Source organism: Bubalus bubalis, chromosome 9, assembly GCF_019923935.1.
Source record: "Bubalus bubalis isolate 160015118507 breed Murrah chromosome 9, NDDB_SH_1, whole genome shotgun sequence".
Taxonomy (NCBI): domain Eukaryota; kingdom Metazoa; phylum Chordata; class Mammalia; order Artiodactyla; family Bovidae; genus Bubalus; species Bubalus bubalis.
This window is the reverse complement of record NC_059165.1, coordinates 85,887,658-85,898,089: the sequence shown is the minus strand read 5'-3', so window position 1 is coordinate 85,898,089 and position 10,432 is coordinate 85,887,658.

Here is a 10,432-nt window from a genome sequence, read left to right as displayed (position 1 = left end):
TATTAGATTTTTCACAGTTGTCCTTTTTTTTTTCATTGTTAGCACAGTGGTTGCTAAGACATTGCCTTCTAGATAGAAACAAAAACAAGATGCTGGTGGGGCTATTATTCTCTGCTACTCAGTCATCTGCAGGGCAACTATCTCATGATTATCTTTCTCCTATGGGTGGTCACAGGAGTAAAAGATGAAAGATTTTAGTCACTCTGGAATGGAAGATGGGAGTGAGAAAATGAAGTGCTGTGAAAGACATTTGTCTAAGGCTGATCTTTAGGGAAATTCGGGTAATTTGTTTTCTGTTTTGTTTCATACTACTATACTATGAATGCTTCATATTACTATACCTTATGAAACATTTGTTAGGATTGTGATATCTTCAAAACGCAATTTCATCAAAAGATATGGACACACAATATAAAGAACGTATTTTGCTATATTCACCAAAACGAAAGATTTCCTGGCTTCTGTCTCTCCAGTCGCCCATCAAAAGCTGAAAAGGCCCTTGCTTCACCTACATTCATTTTTGATGTCGCCTAAAATATAAACCATGATAGCTAGTTGCCTCATAATGGCTTGTGAACAGAATTCACCAAGCTAGAAAGAGATTGAGTTTCTTCTCGCAAATGGCCAAATGCCATTTTTCATGCCTAAACAACTCTGCTTCCTTTATCATTATGTCAGATACTGATGTGTTGATGATAGTAAAAATAGTTCTTGTACAAAGAATTATCTCCCTTGATGGGCATGTGACATATTCACTTAGAAATATTTATCAAGTAATTATAGTAACACTTATAATTATATAATGATCATGTAGAACACTAGGCTAACTGCTTTTTATGAGTTATTTCATTACAGTGATGCAAGAGGTATTAGAAGCTTTTCCAGACAAATGAGGGAATTTTAGCTCCTATAGGAAAAGTAATTTGCCCAGATCTCACCAATAGAAATTAGCAGTATCTGACTTTTAACTCAAATTTGACTGTCTCTATCATCACAACCTTACCCACACATTACAGTTTCTTGCTATTTAAAAGCATCTGTACTAGATACAATCAGACACACACATGAATAAAAAACACAGTGTCTACTATATGAGTAAAATTTTTTGGAAAGGCAAAACACAGTCTCAGGAAAAAAACTTGACTTCAGACAAAGAGCTTAATTTTACTGAGACTGTAGTAACCTCACAAATGAGAATAGTAATTTCCAATGCATGAGTCTATTGCTAGGATGTTCGATGCCTGTACCAAAGCTATTTGTGTCTCCACTGTCCTACCACATGGTCAGCTCATGCCAGTATAGAGTTCCTTCCTGTTACCTCAGTAAATTCCCAGGGCTCATCAGCTCTCTGAGGGCTGTGCTGAGGAACACCCTTTAGAAAATGATTTTATAGAAACCGGACAATGGCAGAGAGATGATCTCAGTAGATCTCCCCTCCCAGAAGAAACAGTAGATAGAGGATTTGTAAAATGGTGATTCAGAAGGATTGCACTCACATGAAGACAGGGCAGGACTTGACTGCAGACCACTTTAATCCTGAACATTTTCATGGTGTTCCTATCCGTCATCTTGGCCTACTCTCTTCACCCCAAGGGCAAGGACCCTGACTCTAAGACCCTGTTGGCAGTTATCTGGTTCCCAGCACACAGTTTACTTTCTCTCTGGTTTTTACCTCCAACTTTCCCTGCCCAGTCTCTGTTACTCTTTCCTCTCTACTTTCCTCTCTTTTTTCTTCTCATTTAATTGCCTTAAATGTCCTATCAGAACAACCTTATTAACTCTTTAAAATATGGGCTCAGATTGTGACTATCAGAAAAATAGTTCCCTTTTTCACATATCCTAACCAAACTTCCAATGCACTTTTCACTTACCCCATTCCTCTCCACTTATCCATAAAGTATAACCCAAATATCATCTGCTGAAAATTTCCCAAATCCACCAAAGAAGAAAAAAAATTCTTCTAATGGGATCTAACAGGCTTCTGAATAAAATTTTAGGCTTTTGAAAAAAGTTTCATTACAGTACTTATGATTTCTTACTAACATTATTTACTTACATGTCTTGGTCCTTAAGAGAATGTCAGTTCAGTTCAATTGCTCAGTCGTGTCCAACTCTGTGTGACTCCATGGACTGCAGCACGCCAGGCTTTCCTGTCCTGAGGAAAGAGAATGTAACTTCCCTCAAAAATTAACCATGCCACAGATAAAGATGTGTTGGCCAGGTCTGCTAGGAGAAAAGCTAGGGACTCTCCTTTTTTATTGCTGCTTCTTTGTTTCTATACTGATTAGTCTCAGAGTAAGAGCAGAAATGCAAATAGGATATTTCAGAATCTCAACTGAAAATTTCGTCAGGGTCCTCTAGAAATAAGAGCTTCCCTGGTGATTCAGCTGGTAAAGAATCTGCTTGCAATGCAGGAGACCTGGGTTCGATCCCTGGGTTGGGAAGATCCCCTGGAGAAGGCAAAAGTTACCCACTCCAGTATTCTGGCATGGAGAATTCCATGGACTGTATAGTCCATGGGGTCACAAAGAGTCAGATACAACTGAGGGACTTTCACTTTCACTTTTCTAGAAAATAAAAATAAGCAGTAGTTAGATACATAAATTTTTATATATCTATTCTATGAAATACTATAATATGGGGCTAGTAAGTATAATGTGGTAAGTATATACACACACACATATATATACACACATATACATACATATGTACAACATATATATACACACACATATATAAAATGGTATCAAAAATTATCTTATGTATTAATATTGTGAAGTAAAAACAAGTAGTTATAGGATATATTTAGATTATGATATAAATTATGTAATTTTAAAAATCCAGATAGGTGCAAGGGGGAATTAAAAAATCTAATATACCTGTAAATTAGTTATATTATAAAAAGATTTTGTGGGACACAATGTGTAAAGATATAATTTTGCAACATCAACAACTAAGAGGTGGGCTGGAGCCGTAAAGCAGCAGGGTTTTTGTATGTTATTGAAGTTAAGCTTATGTAAATCCAAATTATAGTGCTTTAACTTAGAATGTTAAATGTAGTCTCCACAGTAACCACAAAGAAAATAGCTATAGAATATACACAAAAGGAAATCAGGAAGGAATTTGAATGTTTCAAGACATAAAATCAACTAAACACATAAGAAGATGGCAATGCAGGAGTAAGGAAGACCAAAAAAAAACCTACAAGGCATATGAAAAGTAAATATTAACAGCAAAATGGCAGAAATAAGTTCCTCCTTAGTGGTTATTACTCTAAATGTAAATGGATTAAACTCTCATCAGAAACAGAGATAGCAAACACACACAAAATCATGATCTAATTATATACCCTCTTTAAGAGACTCATCTTAGTTCCAAAGATACAAATAGATTGAAAGTGAAAGGATGAAAAAGTTATTGCATGCAAATAATAACCAAAGAAGAGCAGGGTTGGTTAAACTAATATCAGTCAAACAAACTTTAAATAAAAAAAGAAACATAGAAGGGCATTATGTATTTTAAAAGTTTCAAAACAGCAAAAAGATATGGTGGCTCAGATGGTAAAGTGTCTGCCTACAATGCAGGAGACTTGGGTTCAATCCCTGGGTCAGGAAGATCTCCTGGAGAAGGAAATGGCAACCCACTCAAGTATTTTTGCCTGGAAAATCCCATGGATGGAGGCACCTGGTAGGCTCTAGTCCATGGGGTTGCAAAGAATTGGACACGACTGAGCGACTTCACTTTCACTTTCACAATTACGGCCACCAAAATATATGAAGAAAATCTGACATAATTGAAGGCAAAAATAGACAGTTCTACAATAAGAGCTGGAGATGTCAATAGCCCACACTCAACAATAGAACAACCAGACTAAAGATAAGTAAGGAAAAACAAACTTGAACAACACAATCTAACAGACACATACAGGACACTTTATCCAACACAAGAGAATACACATTCTTCTCAAGTACACATGGGATATTTTCCAAGATAACTATTTAGACCACAAATAAAGTTTCAGTAGACTTGAAAATATAGATAACATACAAAGAATTTTCTCAGAACTACAAAGGATGAGGTTAGTAATCAATAACAAAAGGAAAACTAGAAAATTCACAAAAATGTAGAAATTAAACAACACACTTAAAAAAAAAAACCTAAAGATCAAAGAAAAAAACTACAAATAAAATTAGAAAATACTTTGAGTTAAATATAAACACCACCACAACACATCAAGATTTAGGAAATGCAGTCAAAGTGATACTAAGGGAAATTTATAGGCTCACATTAAAAAACAAAAAAGACCTCAAATCATAAACCTAAATTTACAACTTAAGGAACTAGAAAAAGAAAAAAAAAAAAGAAACCTCAGACTAGCAAAAGAAAGGCAGTAAAAATTAGAACAGATAAATGAAACAAAGAGCAAAGAGTAGAAAAACAATAGTGAAAAGAAATAAAGCCAAAAGTTGATTCTTTGAAATCAGTGAAATTGACAAAACTTTAGTTGGATGGAATAAGAAAGATTCAAAATATTAAAATCAGAAATGAAATTTACTTCATTAGAAACATTACTATTGATTCTATGGAAATAAAATGTGTTATAAGAGAGTGCTATAAAAATTGTATACCAACAAACTGGACCACTTAGATTACATAAACAAAATCCTAGAAATACAAAACCTACTAAAACTGAATCACAAAGAAATAGTAAATCTACATCGATCTATAACTAGTAAGGCAAATGAATTAGCAGTAAAAATCTCCCAACAATGACAAAAAACCCACAGAAATAAAACCAAACCTGGAACAGATGGCTTCACTGGTGAGTTCTACCAAATATCTAAACAAGAACCCATCTTTTTAAAATTTTCCCCCAAAAAACGAAGGGGAGGAAACACTTCCTGACTCACTCTTTGAAGATAGTGTTTCTCTGATACCAAAAACAAAGATGTTACAAGAAAAGAAAGCTATAGAATGATATCCCTAATAAACATTGATGCAAAAAGCCTCAAGAAAATACTAGCAAACTGAGCTCAACAGCATATTAAAAGGTATTACTCATCATGATCAAGTGAGATTTAAACCAAAAATGTAAGGACAGTTCAACATACAAAAATAGATTAATGTAATACACCACATCGATAGGATGAAAGAAAAAAGCCACACAATAATCTCAATCTATGCAGAAAAACTCCAATACTTTGGCCACCTCATGCAAAGAGTTGACTCATTGGAAAAGACCCTGATGCTGGGAGGGATTGGGGGCAGGAGGAGAAGGGGATGACAGAGGATGAGATGGCTGGATGGTATCACCGACTCAATGGACGTGAGTTTGGGTAAGTTGGTGATGGACAGGGAGGCCTGGCGCTCTGCAATTCACGGGGTCGCAAAGAGTCGGACACGACTGAGCAACTGAACTGAACTGATGCAGAAAAAAACATTTGGCAAAATTCAATACTCCTTATGATAAAATACCTAAAAATTACAAATAGAAGTAAACTATCTCAACATGATAAAAACCATACATGAAAAACCCAAAACTAGTATATTCAATGGTGAAAAACTGAAAGCTTTTCTTCTAATATCAGGAACAAGGCAAGGATGTCCATTTTTGCCATTTCTTTTTGACACAGAAGTTCTAACCAGAGTAATTAGATAAGAATAAGGAATAAGAGGCATCCAAATTGTGAAGAAAGAAGTAAAATTATCTGCCTGCAGATGACATGATCTTATACACAGAAAATTTTTAAGATTCTTTAAAGAAATCATTGAAACAATCAATGAATTCACCAAAGTAGCAGACTGAAGGTTGATACACAAAAATCAGTTGCATTTTTGTACGCTAACAATAAACAATTTGAAAAGAAAATTAAGAAATCAATTCTATTTATAATAGCATCAAAAAGAATAAAATACTTAGGCAAAGAGGTAAAATATTTTTATAATAAAAACTATAGAACATTGCTCAACAAAATTAAAGGAAATACAAATAAAGGGAAACACATCCCATATTGGAAGATTTAAAATTGTTAAGATGTCAATACTACTCAAAGTGATCTACAGATTCAATGCAATCCCTACCAAAATCCCAATGAATTTTTTTTTTTTCAGAAATAGAAAAGCCCACCCTACAATTCACGTGGAATTTCAAGGGAGCAGAAATAGATAAAACAGTCTTGAAAAAGAAAAACAAAACTGGAGGACTCACATTTCCTTATTTCAAAACTTACTACAAAGCTATAGCAATCAAAGTATAGTACTGGCATAAAGACAGATCTATAGACCAATAGAATAAAATAGAAAGCCCAGAAATAAACCTTTACATTTATGATCAAATAATTTTTATAAGGGTGCCAAGTCCATTCAATGGTAAAAAGACAGTGTTTTCAACCAATGCTGCTGGGAACACTGGCTATCTACATGCAAAAAGAAAAAAAAAAAAAATGAAGTTTATCCCTTACTTAATACCACATACAAAAATTAACTCAAAGCAGATCAAAGACCTAAATATAAACCCTAAAGGTATAAAATTCTTAAAAGGAAACATAATGCAAAATCTTTATGACCACCGAATTTGGAAATGATTTCTTGTATATGACACCAGAGGCATAGGCAACAAAAGAAAAAATATGCATATATATATGTTGGGCTTAATGAAAAATTTTAAATTTTGTGTATCAAAAGATACTATCAACAGGGTAAAAAAAGGCAAGCCTCAGAATAAGAGAAGTATTTACAAATAATACATCTGATAAAGGTGGTAAACAGCAAAGCGTTAAGATCAGTGGACTGGAAATCCTGGTGAAGTTGAAGTACTGTTGGATTTGTTTTTAACTAGGAAATATAGGACATGGTTGTCAAGGAACAGAATGCTCACAATTGAGTTGTGGGTGGGGTATTATTATTTATAATAGCAATGCCTAGGATATGGTGTTTCTAGTAGTCATGTATGGATATGAGAGTTGAACCATAAAGAAGGCTGAGCGCCAAAAAAAGAAGCCCAAGAGCCAAAGAACTGATGCTTTTGAATTGTGGTGTTGGAGAAGACTCTTGAGAGTCCCTTGGACTGCAAGGAGATCCAACCAGTCCATCCTAAGGGAAGTCAGTCCTGAATATTCATTGGAAGGACTGATGCTGAAAGTGAAGCTCCAATACTTTGGCCACATGATGTGAAGAGCTGACTCATTAGAAAAGACCCTGATGCTGGGAAAGATTGAAGGTGGGAGGAAAAAGGGACAACAAGAGGATGAGATGGTTGGATGGCATCACCAACTCTTTGGACATGAGCTTGCACAAGCTCAGGGAGATGGTGGACAGGGAAGCCTGGTGTGCTGAAGTCCATGGGATCATAAAGAGTCAGAAACGACTAAGCGGCTGAACAACAAAAGGATATGATTGAGAAAACCCTGGACTTAAGAGTTGAGTTTGTTATGACTGATTCATGTTGATGTTTGCTAGAAATCAACACACTGCTGTAAAGCAATTATGACGAATTTTTAATTCTGTAGCCCTTTTCAACAGTGGAGATCCAAAACTGACTAATTAGACAACATATATATACATAATAGTTGATGTGTCAGGCATCATGTGTGTGTGTGTGTGTGTTAGTCACTCAGTCGTGTCCAACTCTTTGAGACCCCAGGGACTGTAGCCTGCCAGGCTCCTATGTGCATGAAATTCTCCAAGCAAGAATACTGGAGTGGGTTGCCAGTTCCTGTTCCAGAGTCAGGCATCATGGAACAGGCTAAAAACTCATTACATTTTTTTTAATGGTAGCCAAAAGATTTGGAAAGTATTGTCACTTCCCATTGCATAGATGGGGAAGCTGAGGGTGAGAGATATTACGTAATTTGCCCTGTTCATATAACTACTCAGAGGCAGAACTTGAACATGAATTATAACATGCTTGACTCTAAAATCTGTGCTCTGAACCTCTGTCCTTTACTGCTCAATTCTTCATAAAATAAGGTAAAATCAAGAGTGCAAAAGATCATAAAGCAGGAATAGGAGTGTTCACTAAGCAATAATTTACACTTCCTTTCTGTTCAATCAGAATAAAGACAAGGTATCAAGTAGATGAGATGGTCCATAGGAAATTACAAGGCAATTTGGTCTAAAATTTAACAGTCAGTATTTTTAAAAATCAAAACAAACATTAAAAGAGGCTTATCTTATAAGGCAATTTTGGTTGGCAATTTAGGTGTTGCTCTCATTTCTCCTCAGAAATCAGGAACATGTATTCCATCATCAGTTGCTACACAGGATATATGGCAAAAAGATTTGGATGATTCATTAAATGCAAAGTTTGGCAGCACATATGGGGAAGTGTTTATAAAGCAGTTTGGGAAACAAGACTGCAACAAATTCAGGTTAATATTCTTCCCAGAACCTGCTGGTCCCCATCCAGATAGGGTTATAGACAGATACTTCATTTTGGAAATGCTGAAAATGCAGAGCTGTTATTCTTCATTACCTCAGTTTCGTTCTGATTTTCACTTAAGCCAGTAAGTCTAATTCCTTTTTATCATCATTCCTTTTATCATCTTTGGGTGTAATCTTAGAACATAGCACACTATCAATAAAACAATAATACATACTTTATTTTAGGCTTTGCAAGCAATATTATGAACAGGAAATAAACAAGGCCCTAGCTGAGGCCATTAATAAAATTGCCAGGACAGAATTAATGACTGGAGGGGTATTATTTAAGTCACTGTTTTTATAAGGCAGAGTCTGGACTCTTCACTAATTCTTGACCAGTATCATTTGCCAAAGAATCAACTTTACTTCATGTTTTGCCTACAAATTTTATTTCATATGGGAGACTGTTATTATTTAAATTATACAAACTACTGTATGTTTGCCAGGAGCTCTTTGTCACCCTCTTTATAGAAGAACTAGCTTAATGTTAGTAAAATATTAACAGGGGGAAAAAGAGAAAAACAATGCTGTGTCTAGGTCACTGGGGTAAAGAGAATTTTGGGACAATGAAAACTTGCTGGACCTAACACTGGCAGGCAGACCAGCTCTGCTGAGTTTTGAACTCATTAACTCCTCTCAGTTTGCCCTTTGACCTAACCTGGCCCAAAGGAGTTCCAGCAAAATCTAAGGAATGTCAGGTGATGCCTCTTTTAGGCAGCGACCAGCAGGAGCACTGGCCACAAGCCACACCGGTCTACTTTGGCACGGTGGAGGGTCTAGTCATGGGACTAAACATCACTCACAAAGTTCTTGGAAGGGAGAGAATTTCTTCTGGCAGACCAAGGTGGTTGCCATGGAGATAGAGGGCATTTCTGGGGAAGCCGTTTGCCCCACTGCCCTTCTAGAATTGGAGGCCACCCTAGCTCTAGTCTCGTAGGAATTGTGGTAAGAATCTGCCATTGCTGCCGTCAAGCGAGGTACTCATATGCGGAGGGCTGCCTGTACCTGCCATTATGTTGTAATATTCCATCGATTCCCTAGGCAGGAATCTGTCCGTGTGTGTCATACACAGTCATGAACCATGAAGAAGAGATGCATCGGAAGGTGAAGGAGGCACCAAAGGCATGGGACCATAGAAAAGCAACTTCAAAACCATGACCATGACTACCCAGTTATTGAGTTCTTAGCTTGGGCCAGATTTTGTGCTAAGCTTTTTGTATCAATTATTTAACTGAAGTCTCACAAGAACCCTAAACACGGGTATTGGGAGCCCCATTTGACCATCTCACCAGTCACGTGTTAAAGTTAGCAAGTTTTTGAAAAACAGCTTGACTCAAATCTGGCCGATGAGATTGCTCCTCTGTTAACCAAAATTCTATTTGCTGGAGTTCTGCTCAGACATCTCAGGATTTCCAGGAGCACGGTCCCTGTGTGAGCCAGCTGGCCCCAGAGGCAGCCAACATTCTTTGGGCTGCACACCCGTGATGGGAAGCTGGAGTCCAGCCCTCCACACAGCTGGCTTATGAGCAAGCCTCTACTTTCCCCCTGGAACTCCTTCTGTCTGCAGGTTTATGATGCTCGGCCTTTTGTTAAATCTGGCTGGACTGTAAATGAGAATAATACTTTGCACTTCTACCAGGCCTTTTAGATAACAAGTTTTAAAGACTTCCCTAATTCTGTCAACAAACCACCATCTCCTCCTAGTAGAGGTATTGATATTTAAATCATTTTGGGAATAAGTAATTAGCAATGCAGTTAGTCACCTGTCTGAGAGTTTTCACAATCACTTTAGTAATTATGAAGCACTGATAGCCTTCACCAAGGGGGATGATGGCAGAACCATTTATTTTCTAGACATCATACAACCTTTAACAAAGCAATTGTTTTGTTTACCATGTCAAAATCTGCCACTCTTATGTGGTACTGTGCAAAACTCTATCTACTTTTCATGATGATTAAATAACTTGTGCTGGGAACGGGGAAGACAGCAATAGCTGTAGCCTAATGCCTA